A 24,909-nucleotide genomic window follows, 5' to 3' on the forward strand; every position below is an offset into this window, starting at 1 on the left:
ACCTCCTTGAAGTCTCCTTTTTTATCCCCAGCTCTTAGCACAGTTCCTGGCACACAGTAGGTACTTAATAAACACTTAGTGAGTATCTGTTGTTATTGATGTGATTTTGTTTTATTTTGATTTCGTTTTAGGGTGAGGGTTGGGAGGACTTCTAAAGATGTAGTGCCTCGCCTCGAGCATGGTTATGGAGTCCCAATATAGTTGTAAAATGTGGGTTCTACTAATGCTGAGTAAAATAAGCAGAATTAGAACATTATACACAGTAACTGAAACATTGAGGTATGATCAAATTTAATTAACTTTGCTTCTAAAAGCAATGCAACGATCCAGGTCAGTCCCAATGGACTTTAAAAAGAGTGGTATCCACATCTGGAGAAAGAACTGAGGGAGTAGAAATCAAGAGGAAATCTTACGATTTATCACTTGTTTAAATATAGCTATAGGCTTTAAAAATTATTACAAAAATGAGCAATATGAAACTAAGTATTGGGTGAAAATATATGTATAACCCAGTGGAATTGCTTGTCAGCTTTGAGGGGGGGAGGAAAGAGGCGAGGAAGACTACAAGAATCATGGGAAAAAATTAAAAATAAAATTAAAAAAAATAAATAAAACATGGGATCTTCTCTCTAGCAATGAATCTGAAAAAGAGTAAGGTCAGCTACATAAGGATAAGGCTGTAAGCCTGGGATGAGAAGGAGTTGGCAAATGTGTACTTTTCATTAAGTTGCCTTTTTTTTTTAAATGCACGAGGCTTTGCAACTTGATTGTATTGACAAGAAAGAAAAATACATGGACTTGGTACTTATTGCAATTTTAATAAGGAAAATAAGCCAGTGGTTGCTTACTAGGCTAGCATGCTATTTTTCTGCATGCCCTAAATTTCATAATGGCCTTCTGGAGATATTATGGGGCTAAAGCATTCTGTGTGTGAGTGTGTGAGTGTGTGTGTGTGTGTGTGTATGTGAAATCTATAGATCATATGGTGAGAAATGGTGTTAGCTCACTTGAAGAGTCAAATTCTCCTTCTCTCTTTGGAGATATTTCCTTTTCATTTAAAAATTAATTAGAAGGAAAAGAACTAGCACATTGGAGAGGGACATAAAACACCAAACAGCAGCTCAAAATAGGTTGCACTGAACTCAGGTCAGCTGTATTAATGAGCTCACTGGTGGTGGCTACGCTAGGATGTCACTAGATTTGAATCTTCTACCAGCCAATTATAATAATGCCTTGTGACCCTTCCTAGGAGAATGGACACGATTCTCTTTTTAGTTGGGATGGCATAGTAGGGGGGAATGTGTGTGTGTGTGTGTGTGTGTGTGTATGTGTGTGTGCATACATGTGTTTCTGCATGCATGAGATGAGAATCACATTTAAGATAGAAGTAACAAGAGGGCAGGAGGAAAAAAAGAGAGAGAGAGAGGGAGAGGAGAGTGGGAGGAAGAATAGGGCAAATTAAGCATACTGATGTCATACTTCATTGGTTCCTGTGATTGTTAGTTCAAAGGTTTCTTTTCCATATTCAGGAGCTCCAAAAACCCAAGTGAGTCCCTTTGATTTTGGCATCAATTGTATAAGCAAGGCCAATAAGGTGAACTATGAATGCAGCAAAGATATAAATCCCAGTGATTGGGGGGAAAAAAAGCCCTGCCGCTTTGTGGATTTTCTCAATGGTGACCCATAAATGTGTGATGTTTGGATGGATGACTCTGTTTTTCTCTCTTGTCATGTTAATTGTGTTTATGCTAATAGTCCTTGGTCTTTGGCAGGGTGGCTTTTCTGCCCTGTTCAATTTTGTGGCAATGTTGCTTGGGTCCAGTTCAATAATGAAATCACTTCTACTGTGACTACAAAGCTGGAGATAGTTTATGAGGTAGCAGATGGAAGTGGGAAAGAGGTCCTCTCCCATGAACCAGAACAGAGGCGTCATCACCATGATTAGGGTTTGCTCTCTGCTTCGGCTATCATTGTTTCCTTGTCCTCTCTCTTGAAACCATTGCCATCATTCTTCTCGTCCACCTTAAAAATTGCATTTTTCTGAGCTCCTTCCCTCCTCTTCTCTTTAGATCTTTTGAAACTTGGAAGCATGTCATTTTCCTAAAGGAAGGCAACAGACACACTATGCTTGTGACATAACCATACATTATCATTATGTAAATTAGATAGTGTGATTTATTATTTAAAGAAATATTTCCTCAATTTTCAGAATTATTGTGGATGAGTTGCTCTGAATGTGAGGATATCAATATTAAATGAACAGTAGATGGAGGGTCTGCAATTTGCCTCACTGGGAGAGATATTTACATTGAGGAGATCAAACATTTTAAGTATTTGAATACTTGAAAGATTTGGAGGAAAGTTGTAGCATCATCTGGTAGCTTTTTAACATTGTTAAGCTACAGATGAATTTGTATTCATGGAGGGGACTTTCCACCTTGGGATGAAGGTAACAGTTGCACAGTGCAAGGTCCTGTGCTTGTGAAATCATGTGTTTATGCCATTGGGAAAAATTAATCCTAAAGTACCAATATTTGCCCATCATCCCATTGCATTGGGTCTCTGCCAAGAATTTTCCCCTAGAAGTCATCCCATCTTTGCCATGCAGTTTCAATCTCTGTCTCCTCTCTCTGTCTCTCTCTCTGTCTCTCTCTCTCTCTCTCTGTCTCTCTCTCTGTTCTTGTCTCTGTCTCTGTCTCTCTGTCTCTGTCTCTCTGTCTCTGTCTCTGTCTCTCTCTCTCTCTGTTCTTATCTCTGTCTCTGTCTCTCTGTCTCTGTCTCTCTGTCTCTCTCTGTCTCTCTGTCTCTCTCTCTGTCTCTCTTTCTCTCTGTTCTTGTCTCTGTCTCTCTGTCTCTGTCTCTCTCTCTGTCTCTCTCTCTGTTCTTGTCTCTGTCTCTGTCTCTCTGTCTCTGTCTCTCTGTCTCTGTCTCTCACTCTCTCTGTTCTTATCTCTGTCTCTGTCTCTCTGTCTCTGTCTCTCTGTCTCTCTCTGTCTCTCTGTCTCTCTCTGTCTCTCTCTCTGTTCTTGTCTCTGTCTCTCTGTCTCTGTCTCTCTGTCTCTGTCTCTCTCTGTCTCTGTCTCTCTCTCTCTCTCTGTTCTTATCTCTGTCTCTGTCTCTCTGTCTCTCTCTGTCTCTCTGTCTCTCTCTCTGTCTCTCTCTCTGTTCTTGTCTCTGTCTCTGTCTCTCTGTCTCTGTCTCTCTCTCTGTTCTTATCTCTGTCTCTGTCTCTTTGTCTCTGTCTCTCTGTCTCTCTCTGTCTCTCTGTCTCTCTCTCTGTCTCTCTTTCTCTCTGTTCTTGTCTCTGTCTCTCTGTCTCTGTCTCTCTCTGTCTCTGTCTCTCTCTCTGTCTCTCTCTCTCTGTTCTTATCTCTGTCTCTGTCTCTCTGTCTCTCTCTGTCTCTCTGTCTCTCTCTCTGTTCTTGTCTCTGTCTCTCTGTCTCTGTCTCTCTGTGTCTCTTTTCTGTCTCTCCCTTCCCATCCAGGCTGCAAGCATACTCAGCATTCTTCAAATCTATCTTTATTTAGATGTATGTGTATACTAGCATAACATAGAGGCGTATTCAGTCTACATGTTCATGTATACATGTGTATATGTGCACATGTATATACTTATGGGTGTTTTATCATATGCTTTCATAAATATATTATACATTTGTATGGCCTTGTGGTTGTTGTGTTGCATGTATTTGTTAATATTTACACATATACAAGCATGTACATATGGGCTTTGTATGCATTGCATGTGTATTTATTAGTATATTGCATAGATTATTGTAACATATGCATAGGCTTACATGCATCACATCGTTTGTATATTTATTTATCTGTGTGCATATATGTAATGTACTTACATGTAGGGGGTTAAATGTTGCATGTATATTTATTGGTATATGTGGTGTGTGCATTTTATGTATATTTATTAGCATATATGTATGTATTTGTACATGTATGTGTAGGTTACACATTATCATATTTTTGTATGTTTTAGCATATGGGTATATATATGTATGAACATATGTGTGTATGTGTATTCAAAGTCAGAGTTCAGGGAAGCAGGGGAAGGAAGTGGGAGATCAAGGAGAGCAAGCTAGATGGAGAAGCTGGCATTTTAGCAAGGCTCTGAAGGATGAGCAAGATTTCAAGCATTTCTTCAGTTTCAATATCCCCCTAAACTCTTCCATCCACTCTGATTGTTCAGTTAAGTTCTCTCTACTGAATGATTACAAATTTCGGGTCCCTTGAGGTGTTATTGGCTCTTCAGGACAGCACTACTCTCTGTTTGAAGGTTGATCCATTTTCTAGAGTCTTGGGCTGATGAAGATTCTTGAAGCAGAGCATTTTGAAAAATAAAAATGGTCTCCCTGACAGCTTGAAAGTGCAAATTCTGAATAGGTTTTCCCCTTGTGTCATGATAATATACTGTAGCATACGTTTGGGTAAATCTCTCATCAAGGTTCTCTAGAGCATCTGGCACCCAGCTGCCTTGATCCCTTGTCCCTTAGGGATTGTGTACTAAGAATCAGATTTTGGGAGAAGGAGAGTTACCCCTGTTTATGTCTCCTTTATTAATACCTTCCCAAACAATCCAGAGTCTTATATTTGGACTCATAGAAGACTATTGTAAGGTACAGGACTAGACTTTCCCTAAGATTCTAGGAGTCAGGTCATCAGTGAAACTAAGGAGATCGAGGAGGACTTTTTGGATTAGAAAGAGTGGGCTGAAGCAAATAAAAGAGACAGAGAAGCCAGGAATAGAAAACAAGCTACTGAGCAGGAGCAAACAAAAAGTAAGGAAACGAATGTGCAGGTAAAACAGATTCATGGCAAAAGAGTTGGGATGGAAGCTCTTAACGAAGCCTACAGAAGATAGCCAAGAGAATAGGAAACAAAGGTGCTCAAAAAACCCTAATATGGTATGGTTTCCCACTCTGAAGTTTTTGAGTGGCAGAAGTTGAGGGAAGATAACTTAAAAGAGCCATTCTGATGGGTCTTTGTTACTGCATAGCATCCAACTGAATAATTTACCCCTTGTAGACAAGCCTGTACCCCTGGCTAATGCAATGTCAGCAGCTTAGACACCAATCATAGAGTTTCAGGAGCTAATTGCCCCCATAGCTCTTACTCTTCTGTCACCTGCAGAGAAAGTCAGTATTTCAACTTTATTAAGTATGGTGTCTTGCCCATAGTAGGCACTTGAAAAATATTATTTATTACATTAGATATGGGAATGGAAACCTGTGATCCAGTTTGACCTATTTAAAAATACTTGAAATAGGGTGACTAGGAACCTATGACCAGCTAAGGTCACAAAGCTATGGACTGCTTTCTTTATTTATAATGTCTCTAATTCCCTGTTGCAGTCTTGATTGGCTTTTTTTCCTGGGCATTAACTTGGAGTAATGATTTCTCTGTGATTTACATGTTACACAGACAATTTCCATAATTTCTTTTTTTAAATAATATTTTATTTGATCATTTCCATGCATTATTCATTAAAGACAAAGATCATTTTCTTTTCCTCCCCCCTACCCCCATAGCCGACGTGTGATTCCACTGGGTATCACATGTGTTCTTGATTGGAACCCATTGCCATGTTGTTAGTATTTGCATTAGAGTGTTCCTTTATAGTCTCTCCTCTGTCATGTCCCCTCAACCGCTGTAGTCAGGCAGTTGCTTTTCCTTGGTGTTTCTACTCCCACAGTTTGTCCTCTGCTTATGGATAGTGTTTTTCTCCTAGATCCCTGCAGATTGTTCAGGGACATTGTATTGCCACTAATGGAGAAGTCCATTACGTTCGATTATACCACAGTGTATTAGTCTCTGTGTACAATGTTCTCCTGGTTCTACTCCTCTCGCTCTGCATCACTTCCTGGAGGTCTTTCCAGTCTCCATGGAATTCCTCCACTTTATTATTCCTTTTAGCACAATAGTATTCCATCACCAACATATACCACAATTTGTTCAGCCATTCCCCAATTGAAGGGCATCCCCTTGTTTTCCAATTTTTGGCCACCACAAAGAGCGCAGCTATGAATATTCTTGTACATGTGTTTTCCCCCATTATCTCTTTGGGGTACAAACCCAGCAGTGCTATGGCTGGATCAAAGAGTAGACTTCTTTTATCGCCCTTTGGGCATAGTTCCACATTGCCCTCCAGAATGGTTGGATCAGTTCACAACTCCACCAGCAATGAATTAATGTCCCTACTTTGCCACATCCCCTCCAGCATTCATTACTTTCCATAGCTGTCATGTTAGCCAATCTGCTAGGTGTGAGGTGATACCTCAGAGTTGTTTTGATTTGCATCTCTCTGATTATAAGAGATTTAGAACTCTTCTTCATGTGCTTATTAATAGTTTTGATTTCTTTATCTGAGAACTGCCTATCCATGTCCCTTGCCCATTTATCAATTGGAGAATGGCTTGATTTTTTGTACAATTGATTTAGCTCTTTATAAATTTGAGTAATTAAACCTTTGTCAGAGGTTTCTATGAAGATTTTCCCCCAATTTGTTGTTTCCCTTCTGATTTTAGTTACATTGGTTTTGTTTGTACAAAAGCTTTTTAATTTGTGTAGTCGAAATAATTTATTTTACATTTTGTGATTCTTTCTATGTTTTACTTGGTTTTAAAGCCTTTGCCCTCCCAAAGGTCTGACATGTATACTATTCTGTGTTTACCCAATTTATTTATGGTTTCCTTCGTTATGTTTAAGTCATTCACCCATTTTGAATTTATCTTGGTGTAGGGTGTGAGGTGTTGATCAATTCCTAGTCTCTCCCACACTGTCTTCCAATTTTCCCAGCAGTTTTTATCGAATAGTGGATTTTTGTCCCAAAAGCTGGGATCTTTGGGTTTATCGTATACTGTCTTGCTGAGGTCGCTTGCCCCAAGTCTATTCCACTGATCCTCCTTTCTGTCTCTTAGCCAGTACCAAATTGTTTTGATGATTGCTGCTTTGTAATATAGTTTGAGGTCTGGGACTGCAAGGCCCCCATCATTTGTGTTTTTTTTTTAATTATTTCCCTGGATATCTTTGATCCTTTGTTATTCCAAATGAACTTTGTTATGGTTTTTTCTAAATCAGTAAAGAAATTTTTTGGGAGTTCAATGGGTATGGCACTAAATAGATAAATAAGTTTGGGTAGGATGGTCATTTTTATTATATTGGCTCGTCTTATCCATGAGCAGTTAATGTTTTTTTCCAATTGCTCAAGTCTAGTTTTAGTTGTGTGGAGAGTGTTTTGTAGTTGTGTTCATATAGTTCCTGTGTTTGTCTTGGGAGATAGATTCCTAGGTATTTTATTTTGTCTAAGGTGATTTTGAATGGAATTTCTCTATCTAGTTTTTGCTGCTGAGCTGTGTTGGTGATATATAGAAATGCTGATGACTTATGTGGGTTTATTTTGTATCCTGCAACTTTGCTAAAGTTGTTGATTATTTCAATTAGCTTTTTGGTTGAATCTCCAGGATTCTCTAAGTAGATCATCATGTCATCTGCAAAGAGAGATAACTTGGTCTCCTCCTTGCCTATTTTGATGCCTTCAATTTCTTTTTCTTCTCTAATTGCTACTGCTAGTGTTTCTAGTACAATGTCAAATAGTAGAGGTGATAATGGGCATCCTTGTTTCACTCCTGATCTTATTGGGAATGGATTTAGTGTATCCCCATTGCAGATGATATTAGCTGATGGTTTTAGATATATACTGTTTATTATTTTTAGGAACGACCCTTCTATTCCTATGCTTTTTAGTGTTTTTAATAGGAATGGATGTTGTATTTTATCAAAGACTTTTTCTGTGTCTATTGAGATAATCATGTGGTTCTTGTTGGTTTGCTTGTTGATGTGGTCAATTATGTGGATGGTTTTCCTAATATTGAACCAGCCCTCAGGCATCCCTGGTATAAATCCTACTTGATCATGGTGGATGACCCTTCTGATCACTTGCTGGAGTCTTTTTGCTAGTATCCTATTTAAGATTTTTGCATCTATATTCATTAGGGAGATTGGCCTATAGTTTTCTTTCTCTGTTTTTGGCCTGCCTGGCTTTGGAATTAGTACCATGTTTGTGTCATAAAAGGAGTTTGGTAGAACTCCCTCTTTGCTTATCATGTCAAATAGTTTGTATAGTATTGGGATTAACTGTTCTCTGAATGTTTGATAGAATTCACTGGTGAATCCATCAGGCCCTGGGGATTTTTTCTTAGGAACTTCTTTGATGGCTTGTTGGATTTCATTTTCTGATATGGGATTATTTAAGAATTCTATTTCTTCTTCTGTTAGTCTAGGCAGTTTGTATTTTTGTATATATTCATCCATATCACCTAAATTGGTGTATTTCTTGCCATATAATTGGGCAAAGTAATTTCTAATGATTGCCTTAATTTCCTCTTCATCAGAGGTGATGTCACCCTTGTGACAAGGAAATCACTTTAAAAGACTGATATATATTAATTTAAGGTCACCAAGGAATTCAGCTATGTAATTCCTAAATGAAAACTCAAGTCAGCAGTCAACCTTTTATGGAGTTTAATTACAAATAGGAGGAAGAAAGGAAGGTATGAGAGAGAGAGAGAGAGAGAGAGAAAGAGAGAGAGAGAGAGAGAGAGAGAGAGAGAGAGAGAGAGAGAGAGAGAGAGAGAGAGAGAGAGAGAGAGAGAGAGAGAGAGAGAGAGAAGGGAATAGGGCTTAAATATCCCCTCTGTTTAGGCTGGGCCAAAAGGCCCAAGCCCTTAGATAGCTGAGGCAAAGAAAAGAGCTCAGTCCCTATCACTCACATGACCAAAATGGAGAAACAGTCTCAGGGGCCTCCACCTCCAGCTTCCTTCAGAGCAAGCTTCTCAGAGCACAACCTCTCAGAGCAAAACCTCTCCAACCTCCTCAGTCCTCAGACCCCGCTATCTTTAAGGAAACCATCCAAGTTCCCTCCCCTCAGTTCTCACATCTACCTATCACTGTCCATGTCTTCCCTGTGCCAATGGTGGCTCAAGCTTAACCCAGGACCGCCCAGAGGTCTGTGGCTTTGCACATGTCTGTTGAAGGTCATATTCTAAAATAATTAAATCTTGATCCTTTGCTGCAGCCCTTCCTAAATCCTGTTACCCTGAGCAGGGTGGAGATTGGAAGTTCCAAGACCTGGTTCTGTCATTCCAAGTATCTCTATTGTATCAATTCTAAAATCAATCATGACTCAAAGAACTTCCTGTTATATGCTTAAGCATAGGTCAAAGCCCTTTCCATTGTTCAGCAAAAGGTTTCTGTCCTAAAGTAATCTTAAGTAGGGAGGAGAAAGATCCTCCCATGCCAATGGGGTTCACATTCCAATAGAGTTCCCACTATCAGTAGGAAATTCCCTACAAGCATGAAACCTTCCAATGGTGAAATTTCCAACATTCACAAGTCTAAGAAATTTTAAGGTTTACACCCTTTTCATCTTTGATGCTGTTAATTTGCTTTTCTTCTTTCCTTTTTTAAATTAGATTGACCAGTATTTTGTCTATTTTGTTTTTTTCAAATTACTAGCTTCTTGTCTTATTTATCAAATCAATAGTTCTATCGCTTTTGATTTTATTAATTTCTCCCTTAATTTTTAGGATTTCTTGTTTGGTTTTCTGCTGGGGGTTTTTAATTTGATCACTTTTGAGTTTTTTTATTTGCATTTCCAATTGATTTATCTCTGCTCTCCCTAGTTTGTTAATATATGCACTCAGGGATATGAATTTACCTCTGATTACTGCTTTGGCTGCATCCCAAAAGGTTTGAAAGGATGTCTCACCGTTGTCATTTTCCTCAATGAAATTATTAATTGTTTCTATGATTTCTTCTCTAACTAAACGATTTTGGAGTATCATATTGTTTAATTTCCAATTAGTTTTTGATTTGGTTTTCCACATACCATTACCGATCATTTCTTTTTTATTGCCTTGTGATCTGAAAAGGCTGCATTTATTATTTCTGCTTTTCTGTATTTGTGTGCCATTTTTCTGTGATCTAATGTATGGTCAATCTTTGTGAATATGCCATGTGGTGCTGAGAAGAAGGTGTATTCCTTTTTATCCCTATTTATTTTTCTCCATATGTCTATTAATTCTAATTTTTCTAAGATTTCATTCACTTCTTTTACCTCTTTCTTATTTATTTTTTGATTTGATTTATCTAAATTTGATAATGGTTGGTTTAAGTCTCCCACTAATATGGTTTTACTGTCTATTTCTTGCTTCAATTCTCCTAGTTTCTCCATTAGAAATTTGGGAGCTATATTATTTGGTGCATATATATTGATTAGTGATATTTCCTCATTATCTAAAGTCCCTTTTAACAGAATGTAATTACCTTCCCTGTCCCTTTTAAAATTTCCATAATTTCTAATCATCTTGCTTTTTCATTTCATGAAACTAGAAGTTGAGTATGAAGACCAAATAAACAGCAGAAACTTCCTGCATTTGTATTCTTACATTCAATACTGAGTAAATTCCTTTCAATATGGTTGCTGCTGTTATCATTACTACTAAGAACTAATGCTTACCAAGTTCTTTAAGGTTTTCAAATGTTCATTATCTTATTTGGTTTAACCTTATTTATTTGATTTAACCTTAGGTTAAGTTATATTTTCAAATTCATTTTAAAGATAGGAAACAGAGCCTGAAAAAGAACACCATTGGTTAGATAGTTAATAAAGTAGAATTAGAGGTGGAATTCAAACCCAGATCTTCCTAATTTCAATTCCAATATTCTATCCACACTTTTCCTGCCTTCAATAAAAAACATGATATTTCATCAACTTTTTAAAAAGCCAGTGTAGTGACTGGAAAACTAACCAGAGGCAATTTATAAATATAAAAAATATTATTGCTAACAAAAAAGGAATATTGCCCATGTGGCCCTAGACAAGTCACATAATATTTCAATGACACCATATATTTCTCTAGGATTGTAAATTTCAGAACTGTTTCTCGTCTTCTTTGGAAAAAGGAATTTATTCAATGGGAGTCCTCCAAACTAATGAACTCATAATTCAGTACCAAAAGACCATGACTGAGATTTAGTGGTTCATTTAAATGAAAAGTCCAAATTAATCATTTGAGAGAAAGAAAAAAAATTACCACATACTTATTTCTCATCTATGGGAATCTTCCAAAATCCAATATAATCCAATGAAGAAGCAATGTAGAAGCTCCTACTGTATGCTAGGTGCTGGGATAAAAAATACAAAGTAAGAACACATAGCATATAAACATAGAAGGGTAAGCATTATCATTTGAGGTAGAGGAAGAAAAATGAAATGAGTCACTAACAAGTTCCCACAGGAGATGGTACACCTTGACCTTACTTTGAAGGAAGTGGTGGGAATTATAAGATGCAGACCTGAAGGGAGCAGCATTGTCTGAAGCCTGGGCAAAGGTACCAAGGTGTAAGATATATAAATGGAGATTTTTGAGCCCTAGACTTTATTCCCCAGAAGTCCTTGGTATTTACCAAAATTCCCTATAATCTTTCCTGAATCTCCATGTTGGTGAGATCACAATTGGTATTTAACTGGCAGTAACACCTCCCATGCTCTCTTCCTTTGTAAGCTAAGCACCAGGATTTTAAATGGGCTAATCAGCCATGGGCATGTGTTTTTTTTTATTTTGTATCTTCTTTATTCCTTGATTTCTAATAATCCTTAATAAACCTCATAACATATAATATTTATATTATTAGAGATATAATTTAAATTTTACAAAGATGAAGGAAAAAGTTCAAGGGATAGCACATAAGCCAATTGGACTGAATTGGAGAGCATGTAGAAGGGAATGAAGTATCAGAAACAAGGAAAATTAGACTTGAATGCAATTGTGGAGTATTTAAAATGCCAAATGAATGAGTTTGTGTTGCATCTTTAAGGTATAAACATAGTATTTATCCAGAAAAGTAGTCACCTGGCAAATCTGAGAGAAGAGGCCTGAGTATTGGGTAAACAAGATATGGAATCCATGAAAATTGCTGGTTCTTGAGGCAAGTCTGGGGTTTGTTTTTCTCTGTCCCTCCAGAATCTAGCATAATTTTTTACATATAGTAGGCCCTTAATGAACCTATGTTAAATCTAACTGAATCAGTACAAGGCAGGCCAATTGATATGAATGTAGGAAGGATGAAGAGAAGGGCTAGAAAATGGAGCAATCCAGTTGGACAGGGCCATAAAACCAGTTGCAACTAAGACCTTAGGGCAGCAAGGGAGCATAATGAATTCACTTGGAAAATAGAAAGTATCATGGCAATTGAGAGGGAGAGTAGGAGGGTGCTGAAGGCAGGCTTTGCCAACTTCCTAATTTTAAAAGCTGAGTTTCTGTGGAAATGGGAGTAGAAATATCAAATAGAGGAGGAAGGTGTGGGTGGGAGAACAGGAACTGGCAAATATCCTTAGTCATTCTTTTCTCCTTGGGAACCAATTCTAGTAACTGACTTTCACAGTTACATTCAAGGTAAGAATAACGAGCCCTTTCCACATCAATTGGGAGATTTCTCCTATTTATGGCAATATCTCATATGCCAGAATTCTAATGTTGGCCATTTCTTTCTTGCCTTTCTTTTTTTGTATGAATAACGGATGAATACTGACTATAAGAATGCTTTCTTTGGGTCAAAGTTTCTTAACTTATTTTCACAATAAATTTAAATTCTTTTTTTTCTGTTTTAAGTTAATTTATTTGTTCATTGGTTACATTGAAATGTCTGTACTCCCTTCCTCTACTTCCCATACAGAAAAAGCATCATTTGACAATTTGACAAAAACATATATATATGTATGTACATACATATATATATATATATATATGAACTATGTCTTTCATGTTTCGATTTATTAATTCTTTCTCTGGAGGTGAACATTCACAAGTTTTCCAAATATTAATTCTATAGCTACAGATACTGCTTTCATGCTTCTGATCATTTTGCATTTCATAATTTCATGTAGGTCTTTCCATATTTTTGTAATTAACCTAAATGTCATTTCTTGCAGTGCAGTAGTATGCCAACACAATCATATACCAACTTTTTTAGCCATTCCCCAATTGATGCACATCCCATCAAATTCCAGATCTTTGCCACCACAAAGAGAGCTAATATAAATATTTTAGAAAATAAAAGTTCTTTTCCTTTTTACCTAATCACCTTGGGTATACACCTAATGGTATTGCTGCATCTAAGGTTATAAACAGTTTTATAACTCTCTGGGCATCATTCCAGATTGCTTAAATTCTTCTTTCTAATTTCATAGGCTCAAAAGATCATAGCTAAAGAACCAAAAACAACCTCAGAGGACACTCAGTTCAATTACCTCATTTTACAGATGAATAAACTGAGGTTGAGGGCTGTGAAGTAACTTTCCCAAGGTCATACAGGTTGTGAGCATCAGAAAAAGACTGTAAACCAGGTTCTTTCTTTACCCTAACTTCCATTCAACCCCTCTCTATCATGATGTTCATGACCACTTATTCTGGGAGTTTTGTTTTATTCTGTTCATTGTTTATATGATTTTTTCTAAAACATACATCTAACCACATCATTGTCTTAGTCAATAATTTACTGTGATTTCCTATTCCTCGAAGAGTCAAATGAAAATAACTCTGGGAATTTCCCCCATTGAGCAACATGAGCAACATGAGAACAGAGACTCTTGTCTCTTTTTGTATTCCCAGATCTTAATGAATGTTTTTTAACTGCTTGGAGACTTCCCAACCTAGTCCCAACCTACTTTCCTAGGCTGAGTAACATGTTGCTCTTCTTCCCACAATCCCACAGGTGAGTTCTGTCCCTCTTACTCCTAACAAACAACTCCCCATCTCACATCTTTGGACCTTTGTATAAGCCACATCCTCCTGTACATTCTGGTCCTGAAATTCATTCCCTTCTCATCACTTTCTCTTAGAATTCTTTAAAAAAAAACCCTTACCTTCTGTCTTGGAATCAATACTGTGTATTGGGTCCAAGGCAGAAGAGTGGTAAGGGCTAGGCAATGGGGGGTCAAGTGACTTGCCCAGGGTCACACAGTTGGGAAGTGTCTGAGGCTAGATTTTAACCTAGGACCTCCCATCTCTAGGCCTGACTCTCAATCCACTGAGCTATCCAGATGCCCCTCTCTCTTAGAATTCTTAATTTTCTTTAATGTTCAGCCCAAGTATTAAAATCAGTAGAAGGTTTTCCTCATACTACTTGCTCCAGCAACCCCTTCCTCCTCATCAAATTATCTTGTATTTATATTACTATGTATTTATTTGATAAACAGGATCCTGAAATTATAATGATCATAGAGTCTTAGATTGAAATTTAAAAGGGACCTCAGAAGACATCATGTAATGTCAGAACCAAACCTTTCATTTTTAATTACACACTATTGACAGTTTTTTTTTTCCATTGTTTCCTCAGGACCTAGTAAAGCATCTGGAACATAATATGAAGCTAACAAATTGATTGATTGATCTGGCATCCCTCCCTACAGTGAGAGTTTTTAACTACCATTTACCATAAAAAACAATCTTCTTATCATTTTCATTTCTTTCTCAACAACCATTCCATTGTTTCATCCCCAAAAGTTTTCAGTTTCTCAGTCAACTATTGGCATTATATGTACCCATGAATATTAATGTATATATTAGTGAAACTTCCTGAGCGGAGTCTTCCTTGTGATTCCACTTTTTCTCTCCTTCAAAATCCCCATAAATTTTATATTCTAGTCTAGTGATTGTGAACTTATGACATGAATGCCAAAGATGACACACAGAGCACTCTGCAGACATGTGGCTGCCTTCCCTGCCCACTCCCCAAAGTTTACTCCTAGAAAGGTAGAGGGACTCAGGCAGAGCTGCTACCTTCCTCTCTACCTTGCCTGATTACATTTTTTCACTTCACTTGCCCCTCTTCCCGGAAGCCCAATGGGAGCACACAGAAGTCAAGGTGGGCATCTCACAGGTAGCATAGCTGGAGGGGAGCAGAACACTCATGTCACTCCCCTCACCTCTCCACTCACTGAGGACATTTTTCACTTCACCTGCCCCTCCAACCAGCAGTCCAAAGGGAGTACTTACTCCCTCCCTTGTGAAGGGTAAACTGGGGGGAGGTACCTGGCACTTGATGGGGGGATGGGGATGACACTCATTCTGGAAGGTTGGGGGCAGAGACCAGCACTTCATCTCTAAAAGTTCAGCTATCACTGTTCTAGTCAACCTGACCTACTTGACACCTTTGCATAGTCTCTTCCCCATGACTAGAATAATTTCCCCATCTCTATCTCTTGGAATCCATAACTTTCTTCTAGGCTTAGTTCAGGAACACCTCCTACATGAGTCCCATTTTGAGTTATCTCCCCCATCCTCCATTGCTGGAACACATTCAGATATTATTTTGTAATGACTTGTTTAGGAAACAGGTACATTCTCTGGAATAGAATGTAAGCTCCTAAAGGTCATAAATGATTTCAGTATTTAAACAGTTCTTTGAACAAAGTGAAAACTTAAACATTTAGTGAATGAAATTGTATTCTACCTTCCTATGGATAAAAATGGAGATTTCATTACTAAATTTATTAATTACTTCATTTTATTCCTTTCATCTTCTTTCCCCCTAATTAAAGACAAAATAAGGTAAATGCCACATCCTTAAATATCCTTTAATCAATATCTGCCAAAATTCTAATTTGAATGAACTTCAAAAAATCCTCTGGAAATAGAGAAATTAATGAAGCTTACTGGTTTCACACTGATCCTCACCTGGAGCAACTCTGTGTTCCAAAGTTCCTGGTTCTACAGAAGGAACTGAATGACCTCAAGGGGACTGATGTTTTCATTCAATTTCGTGCAGACTAAAACAAGATAGGCATAGCTCTGAGGGAATGCTACCCAGACTTGTTTCCCATTTCATCCCCTTGAATCATGTTATTTTGGTCCTTTTTATTTCTACTTATTCTTACTACAAACTATTTGAATTGGAAAGGTAGTATGCCAGGTTCAGTCTGAGTACCTGGTTTTAAGATTTTGGGATGGAAAGAACTTCGTAAGTAACGCAATCCAATCATTTCATTTAACCTGTGAGGAAACCAAAGCCTAGAGAATTTAAGTGATTTGCATGAAATACATATGCAGAGAGATAGCAATGTTATAGACATAAACATAAATTATATATGCATTTAACTATGTAGATAGCTACAGACATGCTCTTGTGATGACCTGAATATAAAAGTTAATGGTAAACTAAAGGGTCTCTTTTAAATAAAATAATAAATAAAAAAGAATTTGTCATATACCCACCATGGGTCAAGCATTATACAAAGTGTTAAGAGTACAGAGACAGCAGGACCAGAGATATGGACCAAAAGAGGGTATTGTGGCATAAGAAATCAGAACAAAGGAGAGTAGAGCCTAAGTCATCACTCAGCTTTCCATTTAATTTCCAAATGAAGATACCCAGATCTACGAATCCATATACCAAAATGTGTTGTCTCCTCCTATTAGAATGTAATGTAAGCACCCTTCTAACATTTTTAATTTTGTATCCCAGTGCTTGGCACATAATAAATGTTAAAAAAAAGTGTATATTCCCTCCCTCCCTCCCTTCCTCCCTCCCTCTCTTCCTTCCTTCCTTCCTTCCTTCCTTCCTTCCTTCCTTCCTTCCTTCCTTCCTTCCTTCCTTCCTTCCTTCCTTCCTTCATTCCTTCTTTCCTTCTTTCCTTCCTTCCTTCCTTCCTTCATTCCTTCCTTTCTTCCTTCCTTCCTTCCATACTTCCTTCCAGAATTGTGAATGTCATACCTATCTATATAGAAGCAATGGTAATAGTGATTTGATTTCTGTTCCCAGAGAAAGAAGCAGAAAGCTGAAAAGAGGGGGTTGGACTGAGTAGCACTCATATAAAAGTATAGCAGATGGTGAGATGCCTGGATAGGGGAGGATAGCTGGATAGGATGTGAAACAGCATCTGTGGCTCCATGGATACAGTAGGTTAGGTGACTTTATACACACTAAGTAGGATCCCGCAGCCTAAGGGACTGAGATCCCTTAGGTAAGGTAAGCTCTTCTAAAAAAGGAAGGGATGGAATCTCTGAAAGTACTTTAGGAGGATACTTTTCCAGATAAAGGATAGTGAGGCAAAATAGAATGATATCCAGACCTGATATCTAAATGAGATTTTTCTATTGTTCTGGGAAATATATCCCTTTGTTATAATTATAATTAAACCCCACTAGTGACCTACCATGCCTAAAAATCTCCTCTGTAGTAAATAGGGTTGCCATACTATAGCATCTCAATTTGATGAGAATTAAAATTATCATCCAAGAAAAAATCAAATTATTTGTCCAGACATGCTCCAATTTCATGGCACAAGCAGAGACGATAGCCATTGGTTCTGGATTTCTACTTCACCTCATGATACATACAAAATGAAAAGATATGAAAAGAATAATCCTCTTGATTCAGATTTCATGGATAATAATGACTGATATTTGTATAGTACAAGAAAAATTGCATGAATTACATCATTTGAGTCCTAGGGTGACCCTATGAAAATATTTACAGCTATCAGTTAGTCAGCCAAGTATTTTTTATTAAGTATTTACTATATGTTAGACACGATGCTAAGTGCATATCCCAATTTTATAGATTAAAGAATTAATTTCCTAAGAGATTAAGTCAGTTTCCACATGTTCACACAACAAATGTGGTAGCTATTATGTGTGCTAGAGACATAGATCATGATAGAAACAGAGAGACAGAGTTAGAGAAAGAGGTAACAGAGAGAGATAGGAATCTAGATTTTACTCCCCCATCGTCAAAGAATATAAAAAGAAAAGAGTTTTGAAAAGAAGAAATGTAAATGATCAACAACCTTGAAGCAAAAAATTTTCTAAATCACTAATGATAAGATAAATGAAAATTAAAATAGCTGTGATTCTCCCTCACACCAGAAAATTGGCAAAGATCAAGAAAAGATGGAAATAGCCTATGTGGGAAGGGCTGTGGGAAGACAAGCACACTAATACCCTGTTGGTGGAGCTGTGAATTGATCCAAATGTTCCAAAAACCTTTTGGAATTGTATGAGAAAAGTAATTAAACTATTCACAGTCTTTGAACAAGCAGTCCTACTATTGGGTATAAATCCCAAGTAAACTAAAGAAGACAAAAAAAAGTCTCACATCTCATACATACCAAAATATTTGTTAGCAATAGTTTTTCATATTTCTTTAAAAGTGCAAAAAACAAACAACAAAAAAAACCAAATTAGAGATCCACTGATTTGTGAATGGCTGAAAAATGAGATGTCTGTGAATGAAATATTATTGTGCTGTTAAAAATAATTAAAACAAAGTATTGCAAAAAATAACTTGTTAAGCCCTGTATAAACGGATTTAGAGCAAAGGGAGCAGAACTCAGGTGAAATGAGGTGTCCAATCTTGGTTTCAAAGAGCAGATGGCAACTCACTCTTCTTCTCTTTAGAGATATGGGGTATGTTTCATACTTGATTTTGTCCCTCAGTCTAGATTAACAGGTTTTTTTAAATCTTTGTGACTCTGGGCTATCCAGTTCTATCCAGTAGAACACCTACCTGCCCCATGCATGACAAAGACTCAACTTTCCATGTTCAAATCTAACCACAGACACTTCCTAACACTTAACCCTGTTGACCTCAGTTTCCTCATCTGTAAAATGAAGCTGGAGAAGGAAATAACAATCTGCTCCTGTATCTTTGCCAAGCAAACCCCATATGAGGTCACAGAGAATACAACTGAACAATAACAAATTGTCATGTGTTGTAATGTTTTATTTAATGTGCAAATAATCATGATTTGGTCTACTAGGGAATTCTAGGTATAGAAATAAACTACTTCAGATTTCAAGTGCCTGTCTTGGTAGAGAGTTATCTAAAGCCCATAAAGATTAATTGATTTTCCCTGGGATATTCATCGGGAGAGTGTTAGAGATGAGATTTTAACCAATGTCTTTCTTACTTCACTCAATCAACAATCGATCAATCAGCCAAATCAGTGAGTCAATCAACATTAATAAGCTTTTACTTTAAGCGAGGAATTGTACCAATCATTGGGAATATAAATGAAGAGTCCAAACAATTCTTGTCTTCCATAATTTACTTTCTAATGGATATAACTTGGGCCCAACACATACATAAATAAATGTAACATATATATATATATATATATATATATATATATATATATATATATATATATATATATAAAACATATATACAATATACAAAATAAGTGTACAAGGTACACAGTAAATAGAAGGTAATCCCAGAAGGTAAGGTTCTGGAAGCTGGGAGGCTGTCAAAAGCCTCCTCTAGAGCTGGCATGAATCTGAAAGAGTTTAGGAATTCTATGAGGTAGAGATGTGGTAAGAAACCATTCCAGACATGGTGGGCCAGTCAACACAAAGACATAGTGATGGGAGATGGAGCACGGCATGTGAGGAACCACAAGTAGGGCAACATGGCAACTTAGGATATGAAGACAGAAGACTAGAAAAATAGGAAGGGTCAATGTACTGAAGACTTTGAAATGCCAAAAAGAAAAATTCATATTTCATCCTAGAGTTAATAGGGAGCAATGGAAGTTTATTAAATAAACTGAAATGTGGCAGGGGTCACAGGGTGTGGCTTGTGCTTTAGGAAAACATCTTTGGCAGTTATTTTAGTCTGAATTGGAATGGGGAGAGACTTGAGTCCGATCATATATCCAGATACTGTCATTTTGACTGATATTTCGTGTTGCAGAAATGGAAGTTGGGGGGCCTACAAGACATTAGAATCTAGATCCCAAACTACCTTTTTATTTCATTTTTGTCCAAGGGCAGAATTCAAGGTGAGGAAGCATTATTAGGAATTCCCTATCCTGATGAACTCATAGTCCCAGGACCTCCCACTTTCCACTTGCCCCCTAAAATACTAAAACTAGAAACAGGCAACCAGGAGGATGGACCTGGATTACCAATCCTTATTTATCTTGTCTCCAGGTAGTCCTTTTGTGAAGCCAATAGAGAAGAAGATGAGAGAGTTCAAAAGACCTAGATGGCCTTCATGTGCACCCACTCTTTCCAGGGTACCCCAGTCACAACCTTGCTAGAGTCTATGATGGCCCCTGGGAGATGGAATCAACATCAGCCCATCTGTTACTTTTGAAGCTTCCTTCTGCTGGTCAAGGCATCTAGCTCTGCCCCCACTTCTGGCTCCTTCCTTTGATCTTTTTAAAGGCACAAGTCAGTTTGGAGTCAAAGACATCCTGTCTTGTTTACAAGAGAAAATTGCTTCCTTAACCCAGTTGGATGACTTACATCCCTTTTCTCAAAAGCTACATTTCTGGTTAGAAGTGAGGAAAGCCAACAAGTCAAGTAGCATATATTAAACTCCAAATGTGTTCCTTAATGTGTCTTTGGGGTCACAAAGACTCATATATGACTGAAAGACTGAACAACAAATATGACCCAGACACTGTATGAGGCACTAGAGATCTACAAAAAAGATTTTTTTAAAAGTAGTCCCTCCCCTCAAGGAGTATGTGGCAGAAAATGGAGGTAAGAAGTAGAGGGAAGAGTTTCATATTCCTAATCCTATACAATTAAAAGTTGATTACTGTCAAAAATTGCCAAGGTCATAACATAGTGGATCCAGAGTCCTGAGTTCTAAATCTTTCCATGCCACTAATCTGTGACCTTTTACCTTTCTCTCTGTCTTTCTCATTATTCTCATGAACAAAATAGGAATTTAGGATTGCTCTGAACATTTAAAAAGACTGTGAGATTGGAAATGAGAAAGTGCTTTGTAAATTTTAAAATGCTATGTAATTGTACGACAGTGGCACAGTGGATAGAATTCTGAGCCTGGAAAGAAGGCTTGAGTTCAATTCAATCCCTCAAGCATTTATTAGTTGGGTGACCCTGGTCAAGTCACTTAACTGTTTGTCTCAGTTTCCTCATCTATAAAATAGAGAAGGAAATGGCAAGCCATTCCAGGATCTTTGCCAAGAAAAACCAAATGGAGTCAAGAAAAGTTGGAGATGACAGAAACCACTGAAAAACAATGACAACAATATAATTATGTTATTATTATTATAATTAGACACAAAGAAGTTGCTGTGGACACATACAGAATGTTGTAACTCAAAAAGAAATTGATTCCCAGCTCTTCTTTTTATGTAATTTTGAATAACTCATGTATTCTCTCTAAGCCTCAATTTATTAATCTGGATAATAAGGGGTGAGATTTGATAGCCTAGGATGCTTCCGGCTCATATTCTAAGATCTTAAGTTCCTCTTAGCTTCATTGATCTTCTCTATTCTTATTGCATCCACTATTATCTCCAATCTATATGTATCCATCTTCTTTCTCTCTGGAGTTCTTCTAAACATTGTGATTGCTGAAAGCTCTAAGATCTCCAATTCTAGCCATCTTTACAAATCTATCTCCTCTAGCTAAACTCAGAGAATATTTGTGTTTGAATGATTAGAGATTATCTCATTTAGCATTCTCTGTAAGGTATGAATTATTAGAAATCTTGCTGCTCCATCATCCTTGGGAAAAATATAAACTAACACTTGATACCCAATTACCTTTCACCTATTTGGAATAGTGGGCATGACAGGTTTCTTCTCTTCTACCAAGCTTTAGTCAGGAAGTTCCAGGTGACTTTCTGTTTATTAACAGGCTAGGTAGGACCCTCCTCTGATTCAGAGGAATATTTTCTCCTGTTCTTTTTAACAAAGAGAAAGTATGAGGATACTTTTTATATGACTAGATAGATAGATTGATTGATTGATTGCTTTCCAGTCTCATTTAAATGACCTTTAGGTGGGTTTAGGCATGGCTACATCCTCTGCCCAACCTCCTACCAAGCAGTTTTCCCCGTTGCCACTCTGCTATTTTGCGATATGATATTCAGAACTTTTCATGATCTTCCCCCACCTTTTGTAAATGTAAATGACTTTATATTTTAAATTGGTGTTGCTTATTATTCCCACATTTCTATATGTCAAGGAAAAAACTTTTTTATACTGAGGTGACTTTTGTAGAATTTGGGGGATTTATCTTTGTGGAAGTTGCTTTACAGAAGTCAAAAATTTATAGAAAATTATAATCATTGTCTCTTTCCCATTTGGAGTGGCAAAGAGGGAGGGGGGCATCAATATCTTCTCTCAATAGGCAATGTTGATGTTATTTTTTATTCTTTAACCTCCCCCTCTCCCCATGATTTTGTGTTGATTTTGACCTTTGATCTAATGATTTGATATTATGAGCACACAAAGACATCTAATTCAGTCAAGACTCCTACATCAATAAACAATGTTTAATGACTGTTAAGAGAGTCAATTTCATTTTAATGATGTTGTCTGGTGCTTTCCTACAACTTCTGACATCTCATCCTGAAAAAGTGATGGGAATCCACAGATATAAAATCTCTGATTAGTTGCCAATTCCTTTAACTATCTTGATGTCTTAATTATCAATCATATTTCATTGCTAACCTCCCCTATATACCTCTTTTGCACTGAAATAACCAAGCATCAAAGCATATTTTTATTCAATTTGGAGAATATTCATTTTTTTGCATAGATTTGTATCACTTCAAGCCTGATTCCATATTGTTTTTCAGAATTATAGTATCAGTTCATAGTTCCTCCAATAGTATATCAGTGTCCCAATTTTCCTGTATCCCCTCCAATATTTGTTTTCCTTTTTTGACCATGTTAACTAATCTGGTAGGTGTAAGGTGGCACCTCAGAGTTATTTTAATTTGTATTTCTCAAGCCAAAAGTGATTTGGAGTATTTTTATATGATTATAGATAATTTTAATTTCTTCCTCTGGGAAATGCCTGTTCATATCTTTTGATCTGAACAATATTCTTAAAATCTTCACAGAATTACTTTTTTTCCCAACTAATAAGCATTTATTTTCTCTCTCACACCCCCTTCCAAGCAAACAAAGTTCTATATTGGTCATGTCCAAAAATGCATATCTTAGTCTTCACTTTAAGTGCATCACATTACTACCCAGCATTTTGCACATAGTAGGTGATTAATAAATATTTGCACTTAATTTGCCTTGTCTCTAACAAGATGTTAGTGAGTTCCTTTCTCCTTGCTCCTCTAGAACTAGATTGTCATTGCACTGACAAGAGTTCTAAAGTCTTTCAGTTATTTTCTACTACAAAATTATTATAATTTTAGAAACTATTTTCCTATTTCTACCCATATGGCTCTTAAGCAATTCATAGAGGTCTTCTTCTCAGATCCCTCTGAAATTGTCTATCTTTGTCATTTCTTATGGCACAATATATCATTATAGTCCTATGCCGTTATTTGTTTAACCATTCCCCAATAGGTAGACTCTTCTAAATTTCCAGACCTTGAAAAAAGAATTGATGTATATGTATATACAATATATATGTCCATACTTATATGCATATACATACACATTCATATACACATAAAAATTATATATATATGTATATATATATATATATATATATATATATATATATATCATGTTATGTCTATCTTATCATCCTATCCTATCCTATCCTATTCTATCCTAGCCTAGCCTAGTCTGTCATTTCTCATCTCGACAGCCTGGCCACTCTGATTTCCTTCTAATCTCAGCTAAAATCCCGCCATCTATAGGTGGAATTTCCCAATCCCCCTTAATTCTAATGTCTTTCCTCTGTTGGTGATTTCAAATTTATCTTGTATATAATTCATATAAACATAGTTATTTATTTGTTGTTTCCCCACATCCCCACATTCTTTCCCTATTAGATTGTGAGCTCTTTGAGGGGAAGGACTGTCTTTTCCATTACTTTATATCCCCACCACTTAGCCCAGTGCCTGGACATGGGAAATGTCCAGTGCCTGGCTGATTCTTTTGGGAACAGCCATAGTAATGGTATCACTCACTATGTGAAGGGGTAGACACATTTCAGTGTCTTTGGGGGCAGAGTTTCAAATGGCTTAAAAGATTCACAACTTCATCCAGAGTTTGTAGAATTTCTCTACTTATTTAGCCTCTCTTAACAGATGCTGACACATAGTTAATCAATAAACATTTATTAAACACCTACTATGTACTGGGCCCTGTGCTCAATGCTGGGACATAAATGCAAAGAAGTAAAAGCTCTCATTACAGAAAGAGATGAGTGGTCCAGTATCATCATGGTGGTCTTTTACTGTTTTGTTCCTCGTGAGTAGAACAAGATAAGATGGTCAGTGTCCCATGAAATTGTGTTTCTTGTTACTTTGGAGTATATAATGAAATTAAATCTGCACAGTATTTGCCTTTCCAAGCAGAATCAATGAGTCACCTTTCTGCTGAATTACAACCTCTCTCTTCTGATTTCATTTATAGGTAGAATGTCAATATTGTCATAATTCATTTCTTCCAGTAACTTACAAGCTTATAAGTCATTGGATAAGGATCTCACCCTTAAGAGTCACCATAGTCAAAAGTGCTTTAAAATAATATAAGAACTGTGCTATTTAGAAGCTCCTTTCCCTCTTGTTTAACCACGCTTATTGATGTTGATAATAATAGCCAACATTTACATGGCACTTACTATGTGCTAGATTTTGTGTTAAATTATAATTTTATGATCTCTCATTTGATCCTCATGACAATGGTTCTTCTACTATTATACCATTTCATAAACAAGGAAACTGAGGCAGACAGTGTTTAAACAACTTATCTAGCTCAGGGCTATATGTGTCTGAGGCTGGATTTGAACTTAAGTCTTTATGACTCTAGACCTGAGTCTCTATTCCCCTTGCCACATAACTACCTCAAGAATGAAGTGGAAAGATGTGCAGGACTGATAGCCATTTTACATTTTTCTTTCATGGATTGCCATGGCCAAAGAATTTATCATTAG

The 24,909-nt window shown here is 36.9% G+C and overlaps 1 protein-coding gene and 1 long non-coding RNA gene across 3 annotated transcripts in view; one reads left to right on the top strand and one right to left on the bottom strand.

Moving 5' to 3' along the window:
* Window positions 1-12,748, bottom strand: part of LOC130455413 (uncharacterized) — a 33,092-nt gene extending 20,344 nt beyond the window's left edge. The window contains exon 1 of the long non-coding RNA XR_008913368.1: window positions 11,113-12,748. This is a non-coding gene — a long non-coding RNA (uncharacterized LOC130455413). The remainder of the gene's footprint in view (window positions 1-11,112) is intronic.
* TAFA1 (TAFA chemokine like family member 1) overlaps window positions 1-24,909 on the top strand; it is a 551,542-nt gene that overhangs the window by 248,907 nt on the left and 277,726 nt on the right. The window lies entirely within an intron of this gene.

This window comes from Monodelphis domestica, chromosome 7 (assembly GCF_027887165.1).
Source record: "Monodelphis domestica isolate mMonDom1 chromosome 7, mMonDom1.pri, whole genome shotgun sequence".
Classification (NCBI taxonomy): Eukaryota; Metazoa; Chordata; class Mammalia; order Didelphimorphia; family Didelphidae; genus Monodelphis; species Monodelphis domestica.